Below are 22,848 nucleotides of genomic sequence, written 5' to 3' on the forward strand. Positions count from 1 at the left end.
CCCTGGAATATATATTTATTTATTTATTTAAGTTTTCTTCTAGGCCTGGCCTCCATAGGTATTTCCAATACCCTGAAGTTTATAGATGGAATTTTTAGCTATTACAGGGCACACATCAAAGTATATAGATTCTGACCTTTGGGGATTATTCACCTTTGTCCTGCTAATAAGCTCCCCAGTGTTGGTGAAGCCTCAGACTGCTAGCCATTGCTCCCGAGGGTGTTAGATGGGGATAAAACAGATATACTGACCATCAAGAAAGCACACTGAATAGGTGGTATGTTTGTGGCACACGAGCCAACAACTGTGCCTGAACAATAATAGTAAGTGTGAAAAACCAGAGTTTTGGTAACAACACTTCTTGCTCAGGTAGTATACATACATGAGTCACAGTCCAAGACCTGGGAATCCCCTGGTAGAGAGCTGACCAAGATTAGCAAGAAGAAAACAAGGAAGGTACTCATCCTTAAAATTGAGATGGGTGACTCCTCAAGCTTCCACCATGTGTAGACTAGTCAGCTGCTGGAGTGACTAGAGCAGGGCCGATGTCTCTTTGTTTGTGGTCTCTTGTTGTCTCTTGGGAACCAGGGTCCTGTCAGGGAATGGCACAGGTATTCTACAGGGTGATCTTGCACCATGAGGCTGGCTCAGGGATATTCCTACTCTAGGAAAGTTGGCTTCACTTGGTTATGGTGGATCAAGGGAAGTACATCAGCTTCCTTAACTGTGGTGGGCCTGGATAAAACAACAACAAAAGGGCCCCTCCAGTGGGGCTTTAGTGGTTGAACATTCCATTCCTTTACCTAAACAGCATCTCCTGGTTTATAAGTGTAGATGGGAATTGTCAGGCTAATGGGGAGTCTTTCTCTTATCTAGTCACTGATTTTCAAGAGCATTAACCTGAGGGCCTGCATGTGCAGTTTTAGGGTGAGGTCACTTAAAGTCCCCTCTCAGGTCCTTGACTAAAGGGGGTGGGCACCCAAAAAAGAATTTCAAAAGGGGAGAGACTTGTCTGCTTGGTGGAGCTAGATCTAATCCTGAGCTACGGTAGGCTATGGGCAGTAACTGAACCCATTTTAGAATGGTGTCCTGGCATAGTTTTCCCAATTGCAATTTTAGAGTCCTGTTCATATGTTCTACTTTCCCTGAACTCTGGGAGTGGTAGGCCATGTATAACTTCCAAGTTATTCCTAAGCCCTTAACCACCAACTGTACCACCTCAGCCATGAAGTCCTGCCCATTGTTTGATCCAATAGACACAGTTATTCTGAACCAAGAGATGATTTCCTTTAACATGCACCTGGCCACTTCCTGGGCCTTCTCAGTATGAGTCGGAAAGGCTTCCACCCATCCTGAGAAGGTGGAGACAAATATCAGCAAATATTTGCATCCTCTGGCCCATGGCGTCTCAGTAAATTCTGCAATCAGGTTTTTATAAGGAGTGCCTCCAACACTTTTCACCTGGGGTGGTGCTCTTGAACCTTGTCTGGAATTGTTTTTGGCACACAGACTGCACCTTTCACATACTGTCTTACTTATGCTGGGGAGCTTGGAGACATAAAAATGTTGGGCCAAGGTGGTCTCAAGAGCTCTCTGCCCTGTGTGAGTGCCATCATGGAACTGCTTGATGAATGTGGGAGCCAGTGACTCTGGAATTACAATATGGCGGACAGCAAATTTTCACCATCCACATGGTAGGAAACTTCCTCCCTCAGTCTCAAACCATGCCTGTTCTTGTGAAATATACAATGGATCCCATTCAGATAAGGGGCACAGGAACAAGGCAGCTGTCAGTGAGGCTGAGGTTTGTCCTCCTGTGAAGGCTACTTACTTGGCTTCCCTATCAGCTTTTTAGTTTCCCCAATCAGCTGTTCTCTCCCCCTTCTGATGCCCTCAGCAGTGCATGACTACTGCTCACTTAGGGGACCATACAGCTTCTAGAAATTCCAGAATTTCTTGTCCATACTTAATACTTTTTTCCTCCAGAGTTAATGAGCCCCTTTTATTTATATAGGGCTCCATGGACACAAATGGTAGTAATGTCATATTTAGTGTTTGGATACATGCTTACCTGCACTCCTGTAGCAAGCAGGCATGCCCATGTGAGAGCAATGAGCTCAGCTTTTTGTGTAGAGGTCCCGATTGGCAGTGGATGTGCTTCAATGACAGCATCCAGAGTAACTACTTTATATCTAGCAAAATGTGTGCTGCACTGGACCAAGCTACTGCAATCTGTGAAATATTCAATGTTTGGATGACTGATAGGCTAATCAGTCAAGTCCAGCCAGCTGGAGAACACCTCATCCATAACTTCTAAACAGTAATGCTCTGGGATGACTGAATCAACTAGGTTTACAGTCTTAACAACCTCTATTCAGATACATATGTTTTCACATAACATACTTTGATATCTGAGCATTTGAGAGTTTGTCAGCCAATAATTTCCTTTATAAATCATAAGATTCAAAACAGAGTGGGGACCTCAGTCTATGAGTTCTTGTCCCAAAGTAAGTTTGTCTGCTTCAGTCACCAAGATGGCAGTGGCTTCCAGGGTGCACAGGCAGGGCAGCCAGCCTTGGGAAACCGTATCAAGCTGCTTTGATCAGTACACCACTGGGCACTGCCATGAACATAGTAACTAGGTCATGACTCCTAAGCTGTCTCCAGTCTCTTGTGTACATATAGGAAGAGGGGCTTCATCATATCTGACAAGCCCAGAGCAGGGGTGTTTGTGAGTGCCCTCTAAATTTCTTTAAAGTCATTTTTTTTTTTTGCTCCTCTCCTTATATCATGAGTTCCCATTTTTCCTACTTTGTGCCTTTATAAAGGGATTTTGCCAAAAGAGAATAATTGGGTATCCAGATGTGGAAGAAACCTGCGGCCCCTAGAAATTCTCTAATCTGTCTATGGGTCTTGGGGGCTGGAATGAATGGACAGCCTGTTTCTTTGCAGGCCCATTCTGTATTGTTCTTGTGTCAGGTGAAAATCAAGATATTCAACAGTATCCCGACAAGTCTGGGCTTTCTTTTGGGAAATCTTAAATACTGGCTTCCACAAAAGGGAGAGAAGGGAGCAAGTTCCTTCTATACAATCCTCCTGAGTTGTTCTATCCAACAGAAGGTCATCTAATGTACTTGAGGATTGTGCCGCCTTGCTGGTTGGCCAGGAAAGCCTTTAAGTCAGATGCCAAGTCAGTCCCAAAGATAGTGGGAGAGATTTTGAAACCTTGTGGCAGCCAAGTCCAAGTCAATTGTCCTTCTCTCCAATACTAGGACTTTCCCATTGAAAGGCAAAAATGGGTTGACTCTGTGGTACCAGGAAGATACAGAAGAATTCATCCTTAAGGGCCAGGCAGGTAAAGAACTTTAACCAGCTGGGATAAGGCCTAAAAGCATGTACATTTTAGGGACCACAGTGTGTAAAGTAACAGTTGCTGAGTTGACTGCATAGAGCTCCTGAACCGGCCTAAAGTCATCAGTGCCTGGTTTTTGGACAGGCAAACTGTTCCAGGGAGACTGAAAAGGTTGAAGGATCCTATAGATTAGGCATCTGTCAAGATGCTTTTGGATCCCAATTTGGGCCTTGTGAGGAACGTAGACTTGCCTCTGGCTAACAGGAATGGCTCCTGGCTTTATTCTACCACCACTACGGAGGTATGTTCTGAGCCAGTCTGGAGGGGGTGTCCTCAGCACATACTCCTGGAATCTTAAAGGGAGGCTCTGGCCTCTCAGGAATCTCTTTCTTAGAGGCATAGAGTCTCTATCACTCCTCTTATGCAACTGTGAGAAAATCTTGGCTTCAGGCCCTCTCAGCTTTAAGGATGCTGTGCCATTAGAGTCAAAAGTTATCTGTGTCCTTAGTTTGCACAACAAGTCTCAGCCCATCAAGTCTACAGGTCAATCAAGAAGGTAAAGGAAATCATGCCTTACTTTATGCTTTCCAAGACTGCATTTTCTAGATACAAGGAAGAGGTGGCGAGGCTGACCTCCAATGGCCCCAACAATGGTTGCATGTCTCTGTGAGAGAGGACCCACAACTGGGTTACAACAGAATGGATCATACCAGTGTCCACCACTAGATCAACAGGATGGCCCCCTATCTTCATTTGGACCATAGGTTACTGGGGGCCCAGTGGAATGGAGCCCAGTCTGTCCTAGTCCTCTTCATAATCCCCAAAAGTGACCAGCCTGACAATATGGTCCTCCCAGGGCTGCTTCTCCTATGAACATGCTGATACTTTCCTTCAACAATTCAGCCTCTGCCTCTGGTCTGGAGGGCCTTCTGGGAGGTACCTGGGACATTGGAGACATTCATTTTTCCAGTGTCCTTTCTGACAACAGTAGGCACACTGGTCTTGCCTTAGTTCCTCTCTAGGGTGAGGTTGTTCTAAAGGCTGTGATTGCTGTCAATGGGGATACCTCTTCCTCTGCCATGGCCTGCATGCTGGGGTCCACCTGACTGTTTACCTAGAGCTGCAGCGAGGAGGTTCACCTTCCTTTTTATCTCTCTGTTGGCCTCCCATTGGGCCTCCTGATTTTGATTGACAAAGACTTTTGTGGGCATCTCCAGAAGCTGGCTGGTATTCATACCAGCGAATCCCTCAAGCTTTTGTAATTTTCACCTTATCTTCTGCTGTGTTGGCTGAAAAATTCTGCATTAATGATTCTCTGGTTTTTGGCCACCTCTGGGTCAAATGGGGTGCACAGGTAGAAGGCCTCACATAGCTGCTTATAAAACTGTCTGGGACTCTCATCTGGCCCTTGGAGGACTTTTATTCTCTTACTGGTGTCCATTACCTTTATCCTCATTCCTTCATGCCGCCTAGTATTGTTTAAGCCACTGGTAATCTCGGTCATCATTAGGGTCCCAACAGGGGTCCTCCTTGGTGAACTGGCCTTGAGCATGTAGGCTTGAGCATTTAAAGTGCCCACAGGGGCATGATCTTCCAGACACTTTAGAGCCACCAAGGTTATATGGGGGTCACTCCTCAGTATTAAATACAGTCAAAAGAAGCTGTCAGCAGTCTATCCAGGTGGGCTTAGGAGTAGATGATGGACTGCATTAGATCAAACAGAGCCTATGGCTTTTCTGTGAAGGAGAGGGTATGATGTTTCCAATTTAGGAGGTCTCTGGTGGTAAAGGGTGGTAGGTGAATGTCCACTTTTCTCCTTGTATCTGACCATGCTGGTCATAATGTATTGGGCCCTGGACCTCTCTCACATGCATCTGCAGGACAGTGGATCCTGGGGGGGAGGATAGGCCTATATTGGGACTGATCAAATGTTCCTGGTTGGATAGAGGCCAATCTCACAGGGATTTGTGGAGTGAAGACTGGTAGGCTAGGAGTGAACATGAAGGGCCTCAAGAATAGGGATTGTTGTAGTCTCAAGAATTCCTGGGCTAAGACTTGTGGGCATATTTGCTGCTGGAGCTTTCCAGTCTGATGCTGCTTCCCCTTCCAAGGGTGGAGGTGAAAGGGCAGAAGGCAATGACAAAGTGAGTACAGTGGCACATAAGGGGGCAGGATCTCCTTGGGGGTCCCCTGCTAATATGGGTTTCTCTGGGTTTTTACATTTTTCTCTGCACTGGAAGCTGCTGTCACCTTGGCTACCATGATCCTACATGCTTCCTTTAAATGGGGTTTTAGCCACTTGTGCTGACTAATGACTGCATCCTGCCAGCAATCAATATGAGGAAATTGATCTGGGTATCCAGGTTCTCCTGCAACCACTTCAAAAACTCTATTGACTATGACCTTATCTAATGACCCCTCTGAGGGCATCCTATACCAAAAGCAGACCAATCTATTTCACAGAAGGTCCTGAGCTTGCCAGGTATCAGCTTGACTCCATAATCTTCATTAAATCCCTTCTAAAGTTCTTAAGCATTCACCCTAGGGGGTTTTTCTTACTTTGACTTTCATTCCTCTTGTTATCACATGTCAACACAGAGACAAAAACAGAAGGGATGAGGATTGTGGAGAGGAGGTAAAGGGTCCTCCTTTCCAGCACATAGGAGAAAGCAAATAACAACACTCACTTCACCCTTTGCTGTACTCTCCCCTTGTTTAGCTGTAGTGAGACCTTACAAACACCAGACTAGAGCCACAAATGGGCTGTACATCACAAACTATATGAGTATTACCATGGAGCTGCAGGTTAGGAATCTGCACTTGATTCAGAGCTGGGCTGTGTCTCAGGCTCATACTTTCACACACTTTCACACAGCAGAGTACTTCCACCTTGCTCCTTGAACCTGAAAGACACAGTTTAAACCCAAAAAGGAGTTGTTTGGTTGTCTCTGGGAGTTGATCAGACTCCTTCTCTGCTTCTTAAGACAAGTAAAATTCAAACCCAGGTTCTTGACAGTCTGATGATTCCCAAGTCTTTTTGAGTTTCTTTGTGTGACCAAAAGTCACCTCCTTGGTTCATTGGGATAGATGATCCCTCCTCTCTGATCAACACGTCTGGTGACATCTTGCAGAGTCAGCCCTCTTGGCAAGCCAGGGATGCTGAGCCAGTGACTAGAGATGAAATCACCACCTATGAATCTTGGACACTATCTCTCAGAAATGTTGCAGGACATCTGAGACAGAGAGAAGAGGCACCAAAACTTTTGGGAAGCAAGTTCATTAAGCAGGCTGACAGCAACTCAGCAGATTCACCTCCCAAGGTTGAGTCCTGAGAACAAAGGGGACACTCCTTGCATACCATTTAGAGCACATTACAGAAATAGGGGTACATCTTGTCCCATACAAGGTCACATATTATTTCATTGGTCATTTTAACCTCTGGGGTGAGGCGACCCTTCTCTTGTCACACCACAGGTGCTATGAGACATTCCTCAAATCCATTTTTTTTGTTTCACTGTTGCACTCATCTCTCATTATCTCCCTTCTCCTCCTTGCTTTCTTGTCACATTCCCAATCAGTGTACAGTCTTTTTAGCTCATTCCTTCTACTATGCCTCCAATATTAGCTTACATACTGTACTCATTATTCATTTTCTTTCACTATACTTATACTTTCCATACCATTTTTATCTAGTTTATATGAGCGATAGGCAATTCAAACTTTTAAGACCCAAAGTAGAGTCTTATTTCTATCACATCACACCTCTTTTCTTCTAGATACTACAACCAGTAGTTCTGGACTTCTCTTAGACTCTTTTTTAAAAATTTATCATATGTCATATACAATCCATCATTATTTCTTATTGATATTGACTGTAAAATATAAACAAATCAGGAGCAACTATATCTGTGTTAATTAACTGCATTATCATCAAACCACCATAATTTTCTCCTCTGAATTTCTGAAATTCTTTCACACCTACACTTGTCCTTCTAATGTCTATTTTTAATATGGGGTGCAGAGCATCCCTGTTACTGTCTATGACCAGAATACTTCTCTAATGCCAGCCTGTCCGCAAATCTTTCACTCCTCTTTATCCCTCAGTGTAAAAGCCAGTGTAATACCATACACTAAAAGACTGTCTGAGCTGTCTCTAGCACATTTTTAGACCTGATCCTTAGACTCCTCCCTTTCTCCACTGACTCTCAGTCATTTCCTCCTCCTTGTTCCCATTTGGTCATTCACAGCTCTTATATTCTCTTTTCCACATGTATAAAATTCTACTTTAGCACTCAAGATAGTCATAACCTAAATTGAAACTGAGGACACACTGCCATGTCCTTCACAAGCATGGGGTTTCCACAGATTGCTATCCATAGTGCAGTCACTTAAGCCATTAATGAGAAATTGTTAAAATATTTATCAGTAACAATGAAGAAGCAGAGTTAAAGCAGGGCACACAGGATCTGTGGAAGCTACACAGCTATTCTACTGAAAGTCGTGCTTGGACCTTCTATTGAGAAGAACAATCCAGTGCAATGCACCTTGTCTCAGCATAGGTTGGTTTTTGTTTAGACCAGGTCAAAATAGGGTAAGACAACCTTCCTCTTCTCCATAACATGAGACAGTAATTCAGGCATAGGAAAGAAATCCAGAGGTAGTCAGCTAGACACAATCCCTATCTATCTTGGTCATAGCAGCCAGAAGTCTGGCTATTACTTTGAGAGTCACTCAGTAGCTCTGTGCATACCACATGGATAAGAAGACTGGCAGGAACACCATACATGCAAATCTTTTTCTTTTATTCTTTTCATTTTCTGGTGCTGGGGATCAAACCTAGGGCTTTGCATATATTAGCCTTTAGAGTCTTATTAAACATATTGCCCCCAACCTAAAACTATTATCAGTTGGATATTTATGGGGCCTTCAACATTTGCATGCAGAGTCAAAGTTTATGCAGCCTTATCCAAAATACCAGAAATCATACTATATAGTCGATTATAACAAAGTTAATATTGAGATACTGGAATTTTCTGGCCTCTTCCTATATCAAATGCAGTTCAATTTGAGCATAGGTATTGACTCAAAAATAGTATTATATATAGACACTACATTTTCCTTCCATAGAGGGCATAGGATTGTATATTACGTGAACATGGATTTGGTTTTATATACCCATCAATAAAACCTCAGACAGTTTCACAAAAAATTCTCAGTGTGCCTTATAAGTTGGGTTTCATAATTAACTGTATAATTAATTCTGCTTATTGATGAGAACCTGTGCCATTGATAACTGAAGGAAGATCAAAGTGCTGGCAACCTAGGACAGTGAGAAGGCATGTCTCTATAGACAGGTAAGATTTTTGTTTTGCTCTGTTTTGTTGGTGCAGGGAATAAAACATTGCACATGCTGGATAAGAGCTCTACCACAGATCCTCACACCTAGAGGACAGCTAAGTTTTTGGTTAGTATTAAAGACTATCATTTGTCTAGAACATATGCACTGTCATGTCAAAGAGGGAGGTAAGGGTGTGCTTGCCCTTTACAAAGGAAAATAACTCCTAGAGATATAGCGTATCCACCATGGTTCATTTCAAATTGACATCTGTTTTTATCCCACATTTGTACTTTCTTCTGTGGGCTCACAGGTCGAATGCTGTTGAAGAGTGAAGTTGGACATATCAGGTAACTCTGTGATGGAGAAGAGTACCACCAAGTTATTGGAGAGAAGTGATAATTTGTTCTCAGATTTTATGGAGAAGTACTTACTCTGTTGGGAGCCAAGGTACAAAAGTGAGATGATCAGGAATGAAAATCAGGCATGATGAAGGAATATAAGAAAAAGAGAGGGTACTTTATCTTCTAACCATTTTCTAATTTCACATCCCTAACACCTGGGGACTCAGACTCAATAGAGTTGGAATAATTGCAACCTATCAGTAGCTGAAAATAGGGCCTGTGGAACTTCTCTTCATATAAGCTAGCATAGGCAGAAATATACAGAATTTATTTATGATCATTGTCATTACTGTCATATTTTGTGCATAAATTCACCATTCTATGGTAGAAATGATGAGTATATATGCTAATGAAATCCAAAAGCTTTCCATTAAGTGTGTATTCTCCCTTTGTGTATCTATATGTCTATTTCTATGTCTATCAATCTATCAACTCTCATTCATCTATTTATTTTTAAACCCATATCAAGCTTTGTGTATCTACATGTAAATATTTCTAGATAGATAGATGATAGATAGATAGATTGATTGATTTGTAAATAGAGAATTTACAAATAAAATAGGTATATTTCTGGGAATTCTGTTATAAAAACCTTGGTGTCCAAATGACCTGATCTTAAATGTAGGCCATTATTAGTGAATATCTGTTATCTATGACTGCATGTGAAGATGTATTTCAGACAGTTTTAAGCTGACAGATTTTATATCCAAGAACAGGTTATGAAATTCAGAAAAAATATTCAGTTCCATGTACATTCAGCCCTTTATTATTATGGCAGATTTTTGTAGCATTTTACTAGATATTGCATATTGGAAGTTGGTTGTTTTATCAGTAAGCCATGCTGATAATTTCATAGGTAAAGCTTCTTGTATCAGTAATTCAGATGATTTAATGATTCACAGACAATTCACAAGACCATAGCACTGGTTTTGAAACACATGCTTGTTTTTGCACCGCTTCTTAAAAGTGGCTAAGGTCTTAGGCATATCAGTTGACTCTTAATAGGAAATGCCATTTCCATCTTAGAGGACATTGGAACAGTAGTTCTGAATTTTATCCTCATTCAGGAACCAACCATCTTCACATATTATACTATGAGAGTTTTCCTCAGTGGGATCCATCAGAATGTCTCCAACAAAAAAGAACATTTCAACATATACTAGTTAGTAGCTAATATTGTACTAAAATGTGGGTGGTTCATATTTACTTAAATTGTAGTAATTTCAGTTTCATTGTGAAAGAAATGTATAGATGTAGATGTACTAGAGGCCTTGTCACATGAAGACAATTGATCTAGGTTATTTTTGAAAGAAAAACAAAACAAATGAAAGTGTTGGCAATGCCTAAAGCTTCATATGTGGTGACAATAATAGCAACAGACTATTCTATCCTAGTGACATCAGCTGTTGACTGTATAGCAGGAACTGCTTCCTTATTTCAACTTTTACATTCTATAGAAGTTCAAGCACTAGTCATTTTCATTGTTAATGGAACAGAATCCTAATGACATGACCAAGTACTTTTCCTTCAATTGTTGTGAGATACTCATTCAACTATATAGTTTTGACAAACTGTAAGTACAGCACCTGCTTGGAAATGCTCTGCAAATATAGGTATAGAATCTAACAGGAAAAATTGATGGATGTTTTTGACTAGCATAGTATGTCTATATGCTTGCACTGAGTTTTATCTACAAAATACTCATATCAAATATACTATTTATTAAATGGCTATCAATCACAAATTAGGAGGCAAGAATACCAAAAATAATTTAGCCACTATCTCTTAGCCCAAAGTAATTCTATTCTGTCATGTGAAAATGTGAATGTTTCTGAAGACTTTGCTTTTCTCCTAGAATAATAGATATTTGAGTTTCAAGGAAGCTCAGCCAAGAATTACCTGGCAAACCTCAATCTCCATTTTCTTATTCTGCTGAACATAGTTTGGAAATAGTCAGCTATTGCTTTCAAAGTAGCAGGGAAACAGGCTTTGTCCCTAGTTTTCATTTTAATATAATGCACTAACTTTATGTATGAAAATGCTTCATATTCAGAACAGATTAATGGTGTGTGTGAGGGGCTTGTCATTTAAGTTGTATATGAAGAAATATCCCAAGTTGCAATTCAAAGATGTTCACTGAACCTTTAGCTACATTGGTATTTCTCTTTCTCAGAAGTTAGAATGTCCCCAGAGTTGGAAGCAGAAGACAAGGGGTCAATATCTAAGCAAACACAGTTTCCTTTCTTACCTCTGTTTTTTTTCCATTCTTTTGTTTTCTTTTGTTTAACTAACAAATCACCACAAATTTAGCAAGTGAAAAATGAATCACATGCGTAATCTCATTTTTAAACTCAGGATTCTGAAAGAGAGGGGTCACCAACTTGCTTTGCTTTTGGTCTAAAAGTGAAAAAAATAAATGTTTAACACAGCTGCATTCTTTTAAGCAGGGTCTAGAAATGAATTTGCTTCCAAAATCAAGTTATTGGGTAGGTTCAGTTCCTAATTTTTTGGTACTTTTGCTGGTATGGGCTGCCAACATCCTTTCATAGTACATTCACTCACTGGTTAGGATTGCTTTGGTTTACTGCCACAACTTCTCCACTAACATAATTTATACAAGTGATTCACCATATTCCAAAGAAGCAAGTGGGATTAATGAAATCTAGGTTTAAGTCTTTCCCACTTCCAAAAAACTTTTACACTGAGACTATAGTATGGGACAACCTCTGGTAATCAAGTCCCATGCAAGGTACATGTGCACAAAATTAATGTTTTCTATCTCAAAACACATCCTTTAAAATTCTGCTTATGTGTTGACCCTGATCTGTTTCCTCTGAAACAGAAGGTAGTAGGCAGTGGTGACAAAAGAGAGTAGGGGACAATAGAGTCCTCTTGTTTTTCTTCACTTTCTTATCATAGCAATGATACTTAATCCTAGAAGTGACCATTAGTTTCAACCTCTAACTTCATCATTATGTAACCATCCCCAATGCATTTAGAAGTACCAGCATCCTCTCCTCCATTTCGTGGGGCCTAGACATAGGTCAACAAGTCCTCCAAGGTTCTGCATTCCATCCATGTCAGTATCTTTTCTGTGTTTCACAGAACCCTAAGGGTTACCGACAGCTATTGTATGTTACCTTTCAGTACTCTGATGTTTATAACCAATTATAAATATTAAATTGTCTTTGTTCTTTTTCTTACTTATGCATATGATAAAGGAGCACAGTGACAGGCAATGTTCCCATGCTGATGGTACTTTTGCTGCCAGGAGGGCCTACAGTCTTATGCAGGTTGGATCTGTGCAAGGAAGTGATAACGTGAAGAAAGTCTCTGTCCGTCTACACAAGGCTTTGCTTTCTTCTATGACAAATAAACTTATTACTGGCTTAAATGAAATAAATTTATGTTTTAACAAGCATTATGATACTTTTGAAACCAAGTATGCTGCCTAGTTTTAACATACTAAGAATAACAAAAATATGTATCATCAAATGGCATCATTTTCGTTATTATAGCCTCCTTCTCATAATGTATACATAAATTATTGGTTGATAGATTTAGGCTTCCATAGAACATGATCGTCATACATAATTTTTACAGAATTAGTTTGGATTTCCAGCCATTTCCTAATGATTGAACATTTAGAAATGTTCAATGTAAAATTAAAATTGTCAAATATTTAAAAGGAAAAACTTAGTAAAGCTTTTTTCAGTAATATAGAAAATAAATACAAAAGTCACATTTTTGATAAGAAGTTAATTTCCAAAAATCTTTTATATTCTACTAAGTAAACACTTTGCTGTTATAGCAACTAATTTATCTACTAAAATACCACTTACTGAAATAGGCTATTTTTGAAATAATCATACAAGTAGTTTTGTATAAAAGCACTTCCAAGTGCAATTATTAATACTGAGTACACTCATTTGGAAAGGTATTCTATTTTAAGAATAGAATGCAAGCTTGGCCTTTTAGCTCTGATTAACTGTGGTATAAATTATAAACAATAAAATTTAATTTTGCCATATTTATGCAAAATAAAGCAATTGGACATACATATAAGATACATTATGAGAAAATCAAAGTCATGAGGTTAATCTGAGTTACCTTTGTTTCATGATATGTTAGAAATAAAAATGGATATTTAAATACTTTTCTTACTATGCAAGGCAAATATATAAATAATTATAATTTCAGATTAAATGCAACTCTGAAATACTTATAAGAAAATACATTACACACACATACAATGTAAATACAATAGATGTACACACACTTATTCTTTCTATTGAAATTACATTTCCCATCACATGTTTGATTATAAATCTCAAAATTTGCAGTCTCCAGCAATATTATAAATGAGGAGTGATTTCTGACTGGATGAGAAAAGAAACACACACAGATACAAGCACACACCTGGGAATGCATGCTACTCATTAAGAGAAAGAATAAAGGCAGACTAGAGAATGAATTTCCTCTGCTGTTAGACTACAAATCCTATTTATTCATTGACCTGCTTTTTCATGTCTGTTTTTACTGAACTGCCCAGTGTTTGTCTAGATTCTGCTGATTGAGATATTATGGTTTGTTAAAATTCCTTTGGAATTTAGAATCCTTTTTATATCTGCCTGGAATTTAAGTCTATTCTGAAATTACTTGAATAATAGCTTCCTGGTGGTAACCACATTCCTCCCTAAACAAAACAACACTATATACTGAATTGTACATTCATTTAGTGAAAGTCTCTTAGGGTCATTAATTTAAAGGATTTAAATATTATGTCTCATGGAGAAAGGAGAAATGACAATAAAAATGCTAATTACATGTTCAGGGTGCTCAAATAATTGCTTGCTTTCCTTTCATTAAATCAAGCCAAGGAGATCTAGGACAACAATATTTTCTTGTCCCTAGAACTTATATTTGCTGGTTCCTTTTCTCTTAAGTATTACTTCTAATTTTAAAGATTAAAATGAAAGCAGTTAAATTCAATAATTTATTTATTTGATATTGTTTGTCAGATGTGTCAAATATTATTTGGAAACATAACTGGAAATTTGGATGAAGTCTCTCTCTTAGGTATTCTTAAGTCTTTATTCTGGGAAGAAATAAAATACACTATTATTTTTTAAATTGTTTTCACAGTACTGGGATACATGATAACAGAGAGCTCCAACAATGTCTGTCTATATTAGCACTCTAGATCATAAGTGATGTCACCATATCCCATAATGCAGTGTCACAGGGCATCTATGCTTCATCTTCAATCCACCATTGGAATCTAATGTTATATTGCTTATTCATTTTTCAATTCTTAAATCCAGTATCAGCACTTTCCACTTATGGTCTTATAATGCCTTCTTTATGTATATAGTTTTTGTGTATTTTTTATTTTCTGTCTACACTTATTTTATTTGCTCCAAACTGCACATAGATATTAACCCTCTCTCTATCTTTGCTGAGGATGAGTAGTCTATGAATTTTGGGGAAAATATAATTTAAAAAAATCTCCTAATCAAAAACTACACAAAATTTAAAGAAAATCCATTATTTAAACAAGATGTGATTAGTATAGGGCAGGACTGTAAAAGACTATAAAGGCACAAAGAGATGTAACTTTTTTATGTCAGGTAAATTCAACTAATTACATACATTTTCTCGAGATAACAGCAGCCAGTCTTCTCTGACAGCACCACTTGTCATGTGTGCTTCATATGTATTCACCTGGCAATTGTGGTGACCATGTGTATTTGCTATTTTGCTTCATCTAAGACGACAAATGAACTTTTTTCATTTTTATGACAGGAGGTTTTTAGCAATGTAGAGTAAGTTGCCTTTCAATATTGGTCTCCTTTCTTCCCACAAAGGCTGAGCGACAGGTAACTTACCTTCTTACATACACTTACATACACTGTGGAAGACCTTGAGAAAGTCATTCTTTTGTCTTAAAACTGAGATGCAGCTTATTTAGCTTTTGAAAGGTTCACATATATCTCAAAGAGATAGAAAGGACTTGCATTTACATATGATCAGAAGTAAATTTTCTAAAGAAATAGGAGATGGTAGTGGAGGGTGATTCATTATTTTGAACAGGGAGATATTCTACTTATTTTTTCTATTTGTAGCTCTTTGCTCTTATACTGTGAATACTATGACCATGGCTAGTTTACTAAAGAGGAAAGGCTGAAGATAAGACACTCAAATATATTCTCTTTTGTGACTATTCAGGATAAAGATTCTGCTTTCAATAATTAGCTAATGACTGTCTAATGGGCAAGCAATCAAAGCAATGGAGATGCTCTTCTGTACCTTACAGAACCTTGTGTAATTTCCACTTATGGACATTTAATCTTTGAATATGACAACAAAGGCAAGCAGAAGCTTAAAGAATGCCCCTAGAGAGCATTTAATAATTTCTTCTTCTTGAAAAGGAAAAAAAAAATAAGACAAAAGCCACATTATCAAACTTTAAGAATTAAATAGCCAGGATATTTTACGTTAAATGAAGAATTATTTATATGCTATCTAGGGAAACATTTATTTATTACTAAATTTTAAATCTCTTAAAAAGAGAGAGTTCTTGATCCAAGAAATACTTTAGACTTCTCATTTTCCTGGACCTTTGGATAATTAGATAAATAAAATAAAAGCCCATAATTTGCATGAAATAGTTTTAGAAACCATTGAGGACCAGGCTTGATTTTTAAGGAAGCAAATGCTAGGATAATAGAAAGTGGAAGAATATTAAAATGTGATTGGAAGATTGCCTGGCCACAAGTGAATGAAAGAAGAGTCCAGAAAAAACCAAGAGGAGAGCATTTGGTGTACTCATCTCTTTTTCCCCTATGGCTTCCTCCCATGGCTTCCTTTTCACACATGGGGCAATTTGCTGTGCATAAGGTAAAGCAAGCTCCTCCCTCCTTAAGACCCAGGAACATTAAGTTCCCTACAGGCAAATGTTTCTACTACATAATTTGGGTCTTCACTCACATGGTAGCTCCTCCCCAAGGACTCCTGCCAACAGTTGTAAGGCAGTATTTCCATTCTTCTAACACTGTTTCTTGCTGTATAGTTTTTCCAAGTATTTGCTATCACTTCATATTAAAGTTTAGTTTTCTCTTTTCCATTAGCATATAATTGGGCTGATAATGGAAACTTTGCATATGTTAATATGCAATAATCCTGACAAATATTGTTTAGAGCTGAGTCTACGTAGGACACAAAATCAACATAAAAAAATCAGTGACCTTTCTATACAACAACAATGAACACATTGAGAAAGAATACAGGAAAATAATTCTATTTACAACAGCCTCAAAAATAAAATACCTAGAAATAAATTTAACAAAGGAGGTGAAAGATCTCTACAAAGAAAATTATAAAACATTGGAGAAAGAAGTCAAAGAAGACAACAGAAGATGGAAAGATCTCCCATGTTCATGGATTAGTAGAATCAACCTAGTAAAATTGGCTATATTATCAAAAACAATCTGCATGTTCAATGCAATCCCCATCAAAATTCCAGTGGAATTCATCACAGAGATGGAAAAATCCATCCTAAAGTTCATTTGGAAACACAAGAGACCACAAATAGCCAAGGCAATGTTGAGCAAAGAGAAAATGCTGGAGGTATCACAATACCTGACTCCAAACTATACTGCAGAGCCATAGCAATAAAAACAGCATAGTACTGGCACAAAAACAGACAGGAAGACCAGTGGAATAGCATAGAAGGCCCAGATCTGAATCCATAAAGCTATGGCCACCTGATTTTTAACAAAGGCAGTAAAAACACATGATGGATAAAAAATAGCCTCATCAACAAATATAGCTAGGAAAATTGTATATCTGCATGCAGAAAATGGAAACTAGGCTCATGTCTTTCACCCTGTTCAAGTACCAACTCAAAGTAGATTAAGGACATTAATATGAGATCTGAAATTTTGAAGCTAGTTCAGGAAAGAGGAGGGAATACTTTCTCAATAGAAATAGGCATGACTTCCTCAATAGAAATCAAATGACTCAGCAAGTAAGGGAAATGATTGACAAGTGGGACTACATAAAATTAAAAAGCTTCTGCAAAGCAAAAGAAATGGTCGGCAAATTGAAGAGGATGTTTATAGAATGGATACATCTGACAAAGGATTAATAACCAGAATATATAGGGAGGTCAAAGAACTAAATTAAAAAAAAAACCCAAAAAACAAATAGCCAATGAAGAAATGAGCAAATGAACTAAACAGAGCTTTTTCAAAGAAATAATTCCAAATGGCTAAAAAACATGTGAAAGAGTGCTCACTATCCCTGGCCATAAAGGAAATACAAATCAAATCCATATTTAGATCCACCTCACTCCCTTTAGAATGGTAACCATCAACAACACAAACAACAATAAATGTTTGTAAGGATGTGGAGAAAAAGCAGCACTGAAACACTGTGCATGGGAATATAAATTAGTACAACCACTATGGAAGACACTATGGAGTCCCCTCACAAAGCTAAAAATAGAATTGTTATATGATCCAGCAACTCTACTCCTGGGGATCTACCCAAAGAAATACTAAGTCAGATTACAGCAAAGGCACCTGCACACCCATGTTTATCGTAGCATTATTCACAACAGCCAAGCTATGGAGACAGCCAAGATACTGAAGAATAGATTAAAAAATGTGACATTTACATACAGTGGCATTTTATTCAGTCATGAAGAAGAATAAAATTTTGTTATTTGCAAGTAAATGGATAGAACTGAAGAACATCACCTGAAATGAATTTAGCCAGGTTTAGAAGGCAAAAGCTACATGTTTTCTCTCTTATATGGAATATAGACCTAATGCAAGACAGCAATATTATGAAAATCAAGCTGGGCACCTATTCCTCTCACTTGTAATCCTAGCTACTCAGGAAGCAGAGGTCAGGAGGCTCACAGTTGAAGCCAGCCAGGCAAATACTTCCCTAGACACTTTCTTGAAAAATCCCATCACAAAAAGGGCCAGTACCATGGTTCAGGTGCTAGCCCACAGTTCAAACCCCAGCCCTGCATATATATATGTATATATATATGTATATAATGATAAACAGGTCACACACTAAGAGGCGGTTACCCAGGCGAGGGGAAAGGGTAAAAGAAGGAAATTAAGATTGATATGATTGATGTACTCTCTATACAAGAATGAATATAGAATATTTATTTGTTTATTTATTTATTTTTATTATTGTTGTGCTAGGTAAGGGTACATTGAAGCATTTGCAATAGTTCTTACAATGTATCAAATACATCATACTTGAATTTACCTCCTCCACCACTCCATGTCATTCCCCCTCCCTGAATTCCTGGAACTGTTTTAACAGGTATCATTTTTGCATTTATGTACATGTGTATTCATTATTTGTGCCACCTTCTCCCCCACCTCTGGGCAGAACCTGTTCCACCCTCCTGTTCTCCCATTTTGTAGAAGAAAAAAATATAAAAGACAATAAGAAAAATATGGCATTTTTGCTAGTTTGAGTTAAAGATAGCTATATAGGGAGATACTTTGTGCTGTTTTCATGCATATATGTATTACAACCCAAACTGGCTCATCTCTACCAGTCTGCTTCACTATTCCCTAGTTCCATTCTCATAGGTGGCTTTGGCCAGTTTAAAGTTTCTATATTCGTTCCTGTATAGTGAGCCCATCTATCACACTCAAGTGTTTGGTCTCCTTCCCTTGCCCTGTCCTTCCCATGCACAGTCTCCCTTTATTGTGACCCTTGTCCAATAATATCACTGCATTTGTTTAAGGTCTATAATCCACATATGAGGGAGAACATGTGAATTTTGGCTTTCTGAGCCTGAATAACTTCACTTAAGATGATGTTCTCCAGTTCTATTCGTTTAACTGTGAATGATAAAATTTCATTCTTCTTTGTACCTGAATAAAATTCCATTGTGTATAAATACCACATGTTCTTAATCCATCCATCAGCAGTGAGGCATCTTGGCTGTTTCCATAGCTTGCCTATTGTAAGTAGTGCTGAAATAAACATGGGCGTGCAGGTGCCTTTGTAGTAACCTGAGTCACATTCCTTCTGGTATATACCTAGGAGTGGTATTGCTGAGGCCTATGGCAGATCTATTTTTAGTTTTTTAGAATCCTCCATATCATATAGAGAATTCTTAAACCTGTTGAAACCACCATAAGAATGGGACTAAGGTAGAAAGAAGATAAATACAGGAGGTTAGCCAAATCAGGCTAAAATACATAAAAACATGGAAGTGCCACAAGGAAACAAGCAAAAAAAAAAGCAAAACTGTCATTTTTTTTTAAACAATATCAGAGAATACAAGTGGAGAACAGGTCCTGCCTGGGGGTGGGAGAGAGAGCTATGTACCAATAGGAGGGGGAGAAGGTGGGGAAAGGGTGTAGGAGGATTAATATAATCCAAATAGTGTGTGCACATTTAAGTAAATGGAAAAATGATACATGTTGAAACAATCCCAAAAATGGAGGGATGGGAGATAGAAGAGAATGGTGGATGGGGTGAATTCAAGTATGATATATTGTAAGAACTTTTGTAAATGCCACACTGTAATCCCACCCAACACAATAAAAAAAAAGTATAGGGAAGGATGTGTGCAGATTACAAGCAAATTGGCAATAAAAATATTCTGTAATGTACTTAAGCTTCTACTGCTCTGGTATCCAGCAGAGGGTGGTGGTGGTCTTGGAAGCAATTCCTCACAGAAGTCAAAGTACACAACACAATGAATACATGATCAATTAAAATACCCCATAGCTTCAATTTCAGTTTTTATTTGAATGTGTTTTCTTTCTGAAAAAAATGTGTGAATAAAAAAGAAAATGTACTCAAATCATAATTTATAAGTATAATTATCTATTATGAGTCTTGAAAATGGGAAGTAGAATTTGAAATAAGGAAGAAAACTCATAAATTTTTCTTTTTTTTGGAATAATATAGAAGTTGAGTATTTGTAAGCATCTTTCAATCATTATTCTAATTTTTATTTCTAATAGTAGTATTCATGTAGTGAGGAACACTGTCACAATTACAAAAGCTTTGACAACATTTCATAGTTGAATTCACCCCCTCCATTGTTGTTCTTTGTCCTCCCCTTCCCCCATTCCTGGAATAATTTCAACATGTCTCATTTTTTTTCATTTCCATACATGAATACATATTTCCACTACATTCAGTCTCCATCCTTTCTTTATAGAATTCTACTAAACTCTAATGGTCTTTGCTAGTTCTAAGGAAAGCACTTTTTGTAGTGAACACAATCTTGTTTGCTAAATGATTCATCCCACATTGAAGTTAGGAGTGAAAAGGAGGTAAAATAATTGGTTCTGAGTCATGGAAACTATTTATAGTATTAATATATGAGCGCATGTCAAAATGCAATTGAATTAATCATCTGGTAGTCCTAAATATTATTCATTGGCATTTGAAAAAGCTGTTTGATAATGGCTTTACATGCCTCTGTTTTGTTATAAATATTTAGAGTCATGTTACCTTTGTCTCAGCATTTAGCACAACATCCAACATGTAGTAATTATTCAATGTATATTTGAATAAATGAATGAGAAAAATGGATTTATTGTGAAAAACGACCTTAGGATTTTAAAAAGCAAAAAGGTAGACTGTCATATGATTCAAATGGATGGTAGACTATGGATTGCGGAATGTGAATGGGCTAAGAATCAGATTAAATAGTAAAAATGTGAATGATTTACCTACATTTTTAGTTTTCTACTACAGTAATTATACTGGATTTGGACAATATGTGAATCAAGAAGTATCCAATGAGCAACCTCTAAATCAAGTTCTCGTCTGTATTCTAGGCACACAGTACTAATCAGAAGAGAAGCTAATTTGACAGTATAGATTGCTATACTGTGATAGAATAAATGCACATTTACACACATAGTGTATTTTGAACCAACCAAAATTGATTTAATCTAACACATTTACTCTATTTTTGATTTATTTATATCTTTTAATCAAAATTAAAAATATTTTTTAACATTCTCTAAATTTCATGTATTAATTCACAAACTTTTAATCCACATATTTCTAAATTTTGGTATAGAAACTGAATAAAGAAAGCAAAACACTTGAAAATAAGTGTAAAAGACAAAATAAAGTGCTAGCCTTTCATGTGTAATTAGATTTTCAAATTTCTGATCATGTTTCTTAGGAAATATTTCAGAAAAAATATAGTGCATTGCAGTCATCATTATCTCAAAGTCTTCTTGGCATGATTTAGGATGGAGCTTTTATTTATTGAAACTATATTTTTAGGTTATAATAACAATCAAAAACAATGTCAGGAACAATCTGTTGGTATTTTTTAGTCTCTGGCAGAGTGAAGCATTGCTATAGTAAGCACAATATTGTGAGATCATTGATTAAAGAAATTGAATTGATTAAAAAAGCTGTAGGAGTTAGGTCTCTATTCAAAGTAATTTCTTTTCAATGTTTTCTGTTGCTCCTTAGACATCTTATATAAATTGATAGAACTATATTACATTAAAACATGAGACTTCCCTGTGGATACTAATAATATTAAAACATTAATGTGTTATACTGAGTTCTGCCAAGACAAATTCTAGCTTTAGCAATGAGAGTGCATGTACATATGAATGATACCAGTAGCTTCAAGAAAAGCACAAACATTCATGATGTATTCTGTCATGTGCTATGAATTTGAATATATAATAAAACCAGACACAGAAAATACCAAATTCAGGTCTTCATCACTACTTAAGTCACTAAATATCAGCATTAAATTTTGATACCTGAAAGTATCTTGAAATAATTATGGTTCTCAGTAAAGTTAGCATTAATGAAAATTGGGTAAAATAATGCCTTGCTTATTCTCAACATAGTATTTACTGTACTTATCCCTTTATAATCTTTATATAATAACCAGTGCAGGAAAGAGACACTTTTTCTCTGTTCTTCCACTAAACAAGTGAAGCTCAGAAAGTTGAAAGACTTTCCAGTTCAAACATCTGGTAGTTTTTTTTACTTCCTTCCTTCAAGAGACTAAGCTCTAAAGCACTATTCTGTAGGAACTGGTCTTAAATTTCAGATTTGTATTTGTCATTTTGCCAGCTCCTTAAGACAATTAAAAATAATATATGTGATTAATAATAGTTTATCATTGCATCACTCTGCTTGGTGCTGAGGAAATAAAGATTAATTTAACTTAATTACTAACCTCAAATAATTCATATACTTGGGAAGACTCACCTTTACACTAGTGATTAATTATACTGTGATAGGTTATCATAGAGGTGCTGCTAAAATTATGTGTAAGCAACAAATGAGTAGGGTCCAGATTCTATGGAGCATTAGGCTTTGAACAAGAGCTGAGACAGAGAGAAACAACCATATTAACCTTAGTGAATGTGAGAAGTGGATATGGATAATGTCTTTCTAGATCCACTTTGGCTATATCACTCTCTCCTAGTTCATGAAAATATTGGTTGATAGCAACTCAAAACTGCCCATTTCTCCAGACCTCCTAGAGGCTACTCCAACTGCTTAAGGCTGATCTCCTCAGCTAATCCAATGTCTATTAGATTATAGTTGACATATAGGTCACAGATTTCTTTGAGAAATCTATCATTGGTACAAACTTTACTCTTTATCTTCTCCAGGTGATATAACCCAATTAGTCCTTTAATGGTAACTTACTTATTTTAGCATCATGTTCTAAATTTACCCTATTCTGTAGTGGTTCATTTACT

The 22,848-nt window shown here is 37.4% G+C and overlaps 1 protein-coding gene across 19 annotated transcripts in view; it reads left to right on the forward strand.

Moving 5' to 3' along the window:
• The window catches only part of LOC141411442 (uncharacterized), a 313,736-nt gene that overhangs the window by 197,260 nt on the left and 93,628 nt on the right, over positions 1-22,848 (forward strand). For 2 of the 19 annotated variants that reach the window (XR_012436182.1, XM_074043156.1), the window contains exon 6: positions 8,743-8,816. The exons of 15 other annotated variants lie outside the window; for them this stretch is intronic. The gene's annotated coding sequence lies outside the window, so the exon portion shown is untranslated. Of the gene's footprint in view, positions 1-8,627; positions 8,707-8,742; positions 8,817-9,000; positions 9,138-22,848 lie in introns of all 19 variants that reach the window. 2 more of the 19 variants (XR_012436175.1, XR_012436184.1) reach the window with 2 other exon arrangements.

The sequence above is a fragment of the Castor canadensis genome, chromosome 10 (assembly GCF_047511655.1).
Source record: "Castor canadensis chromosome 10, mCasCan1.hap1v2, whole genome shotgun sequence".
Lineage (NCBI taxonomy): Eukaryota > Metazoa > Chordata > Mammalia > Rodentia > Castoridae > Castor > Castor canadensis.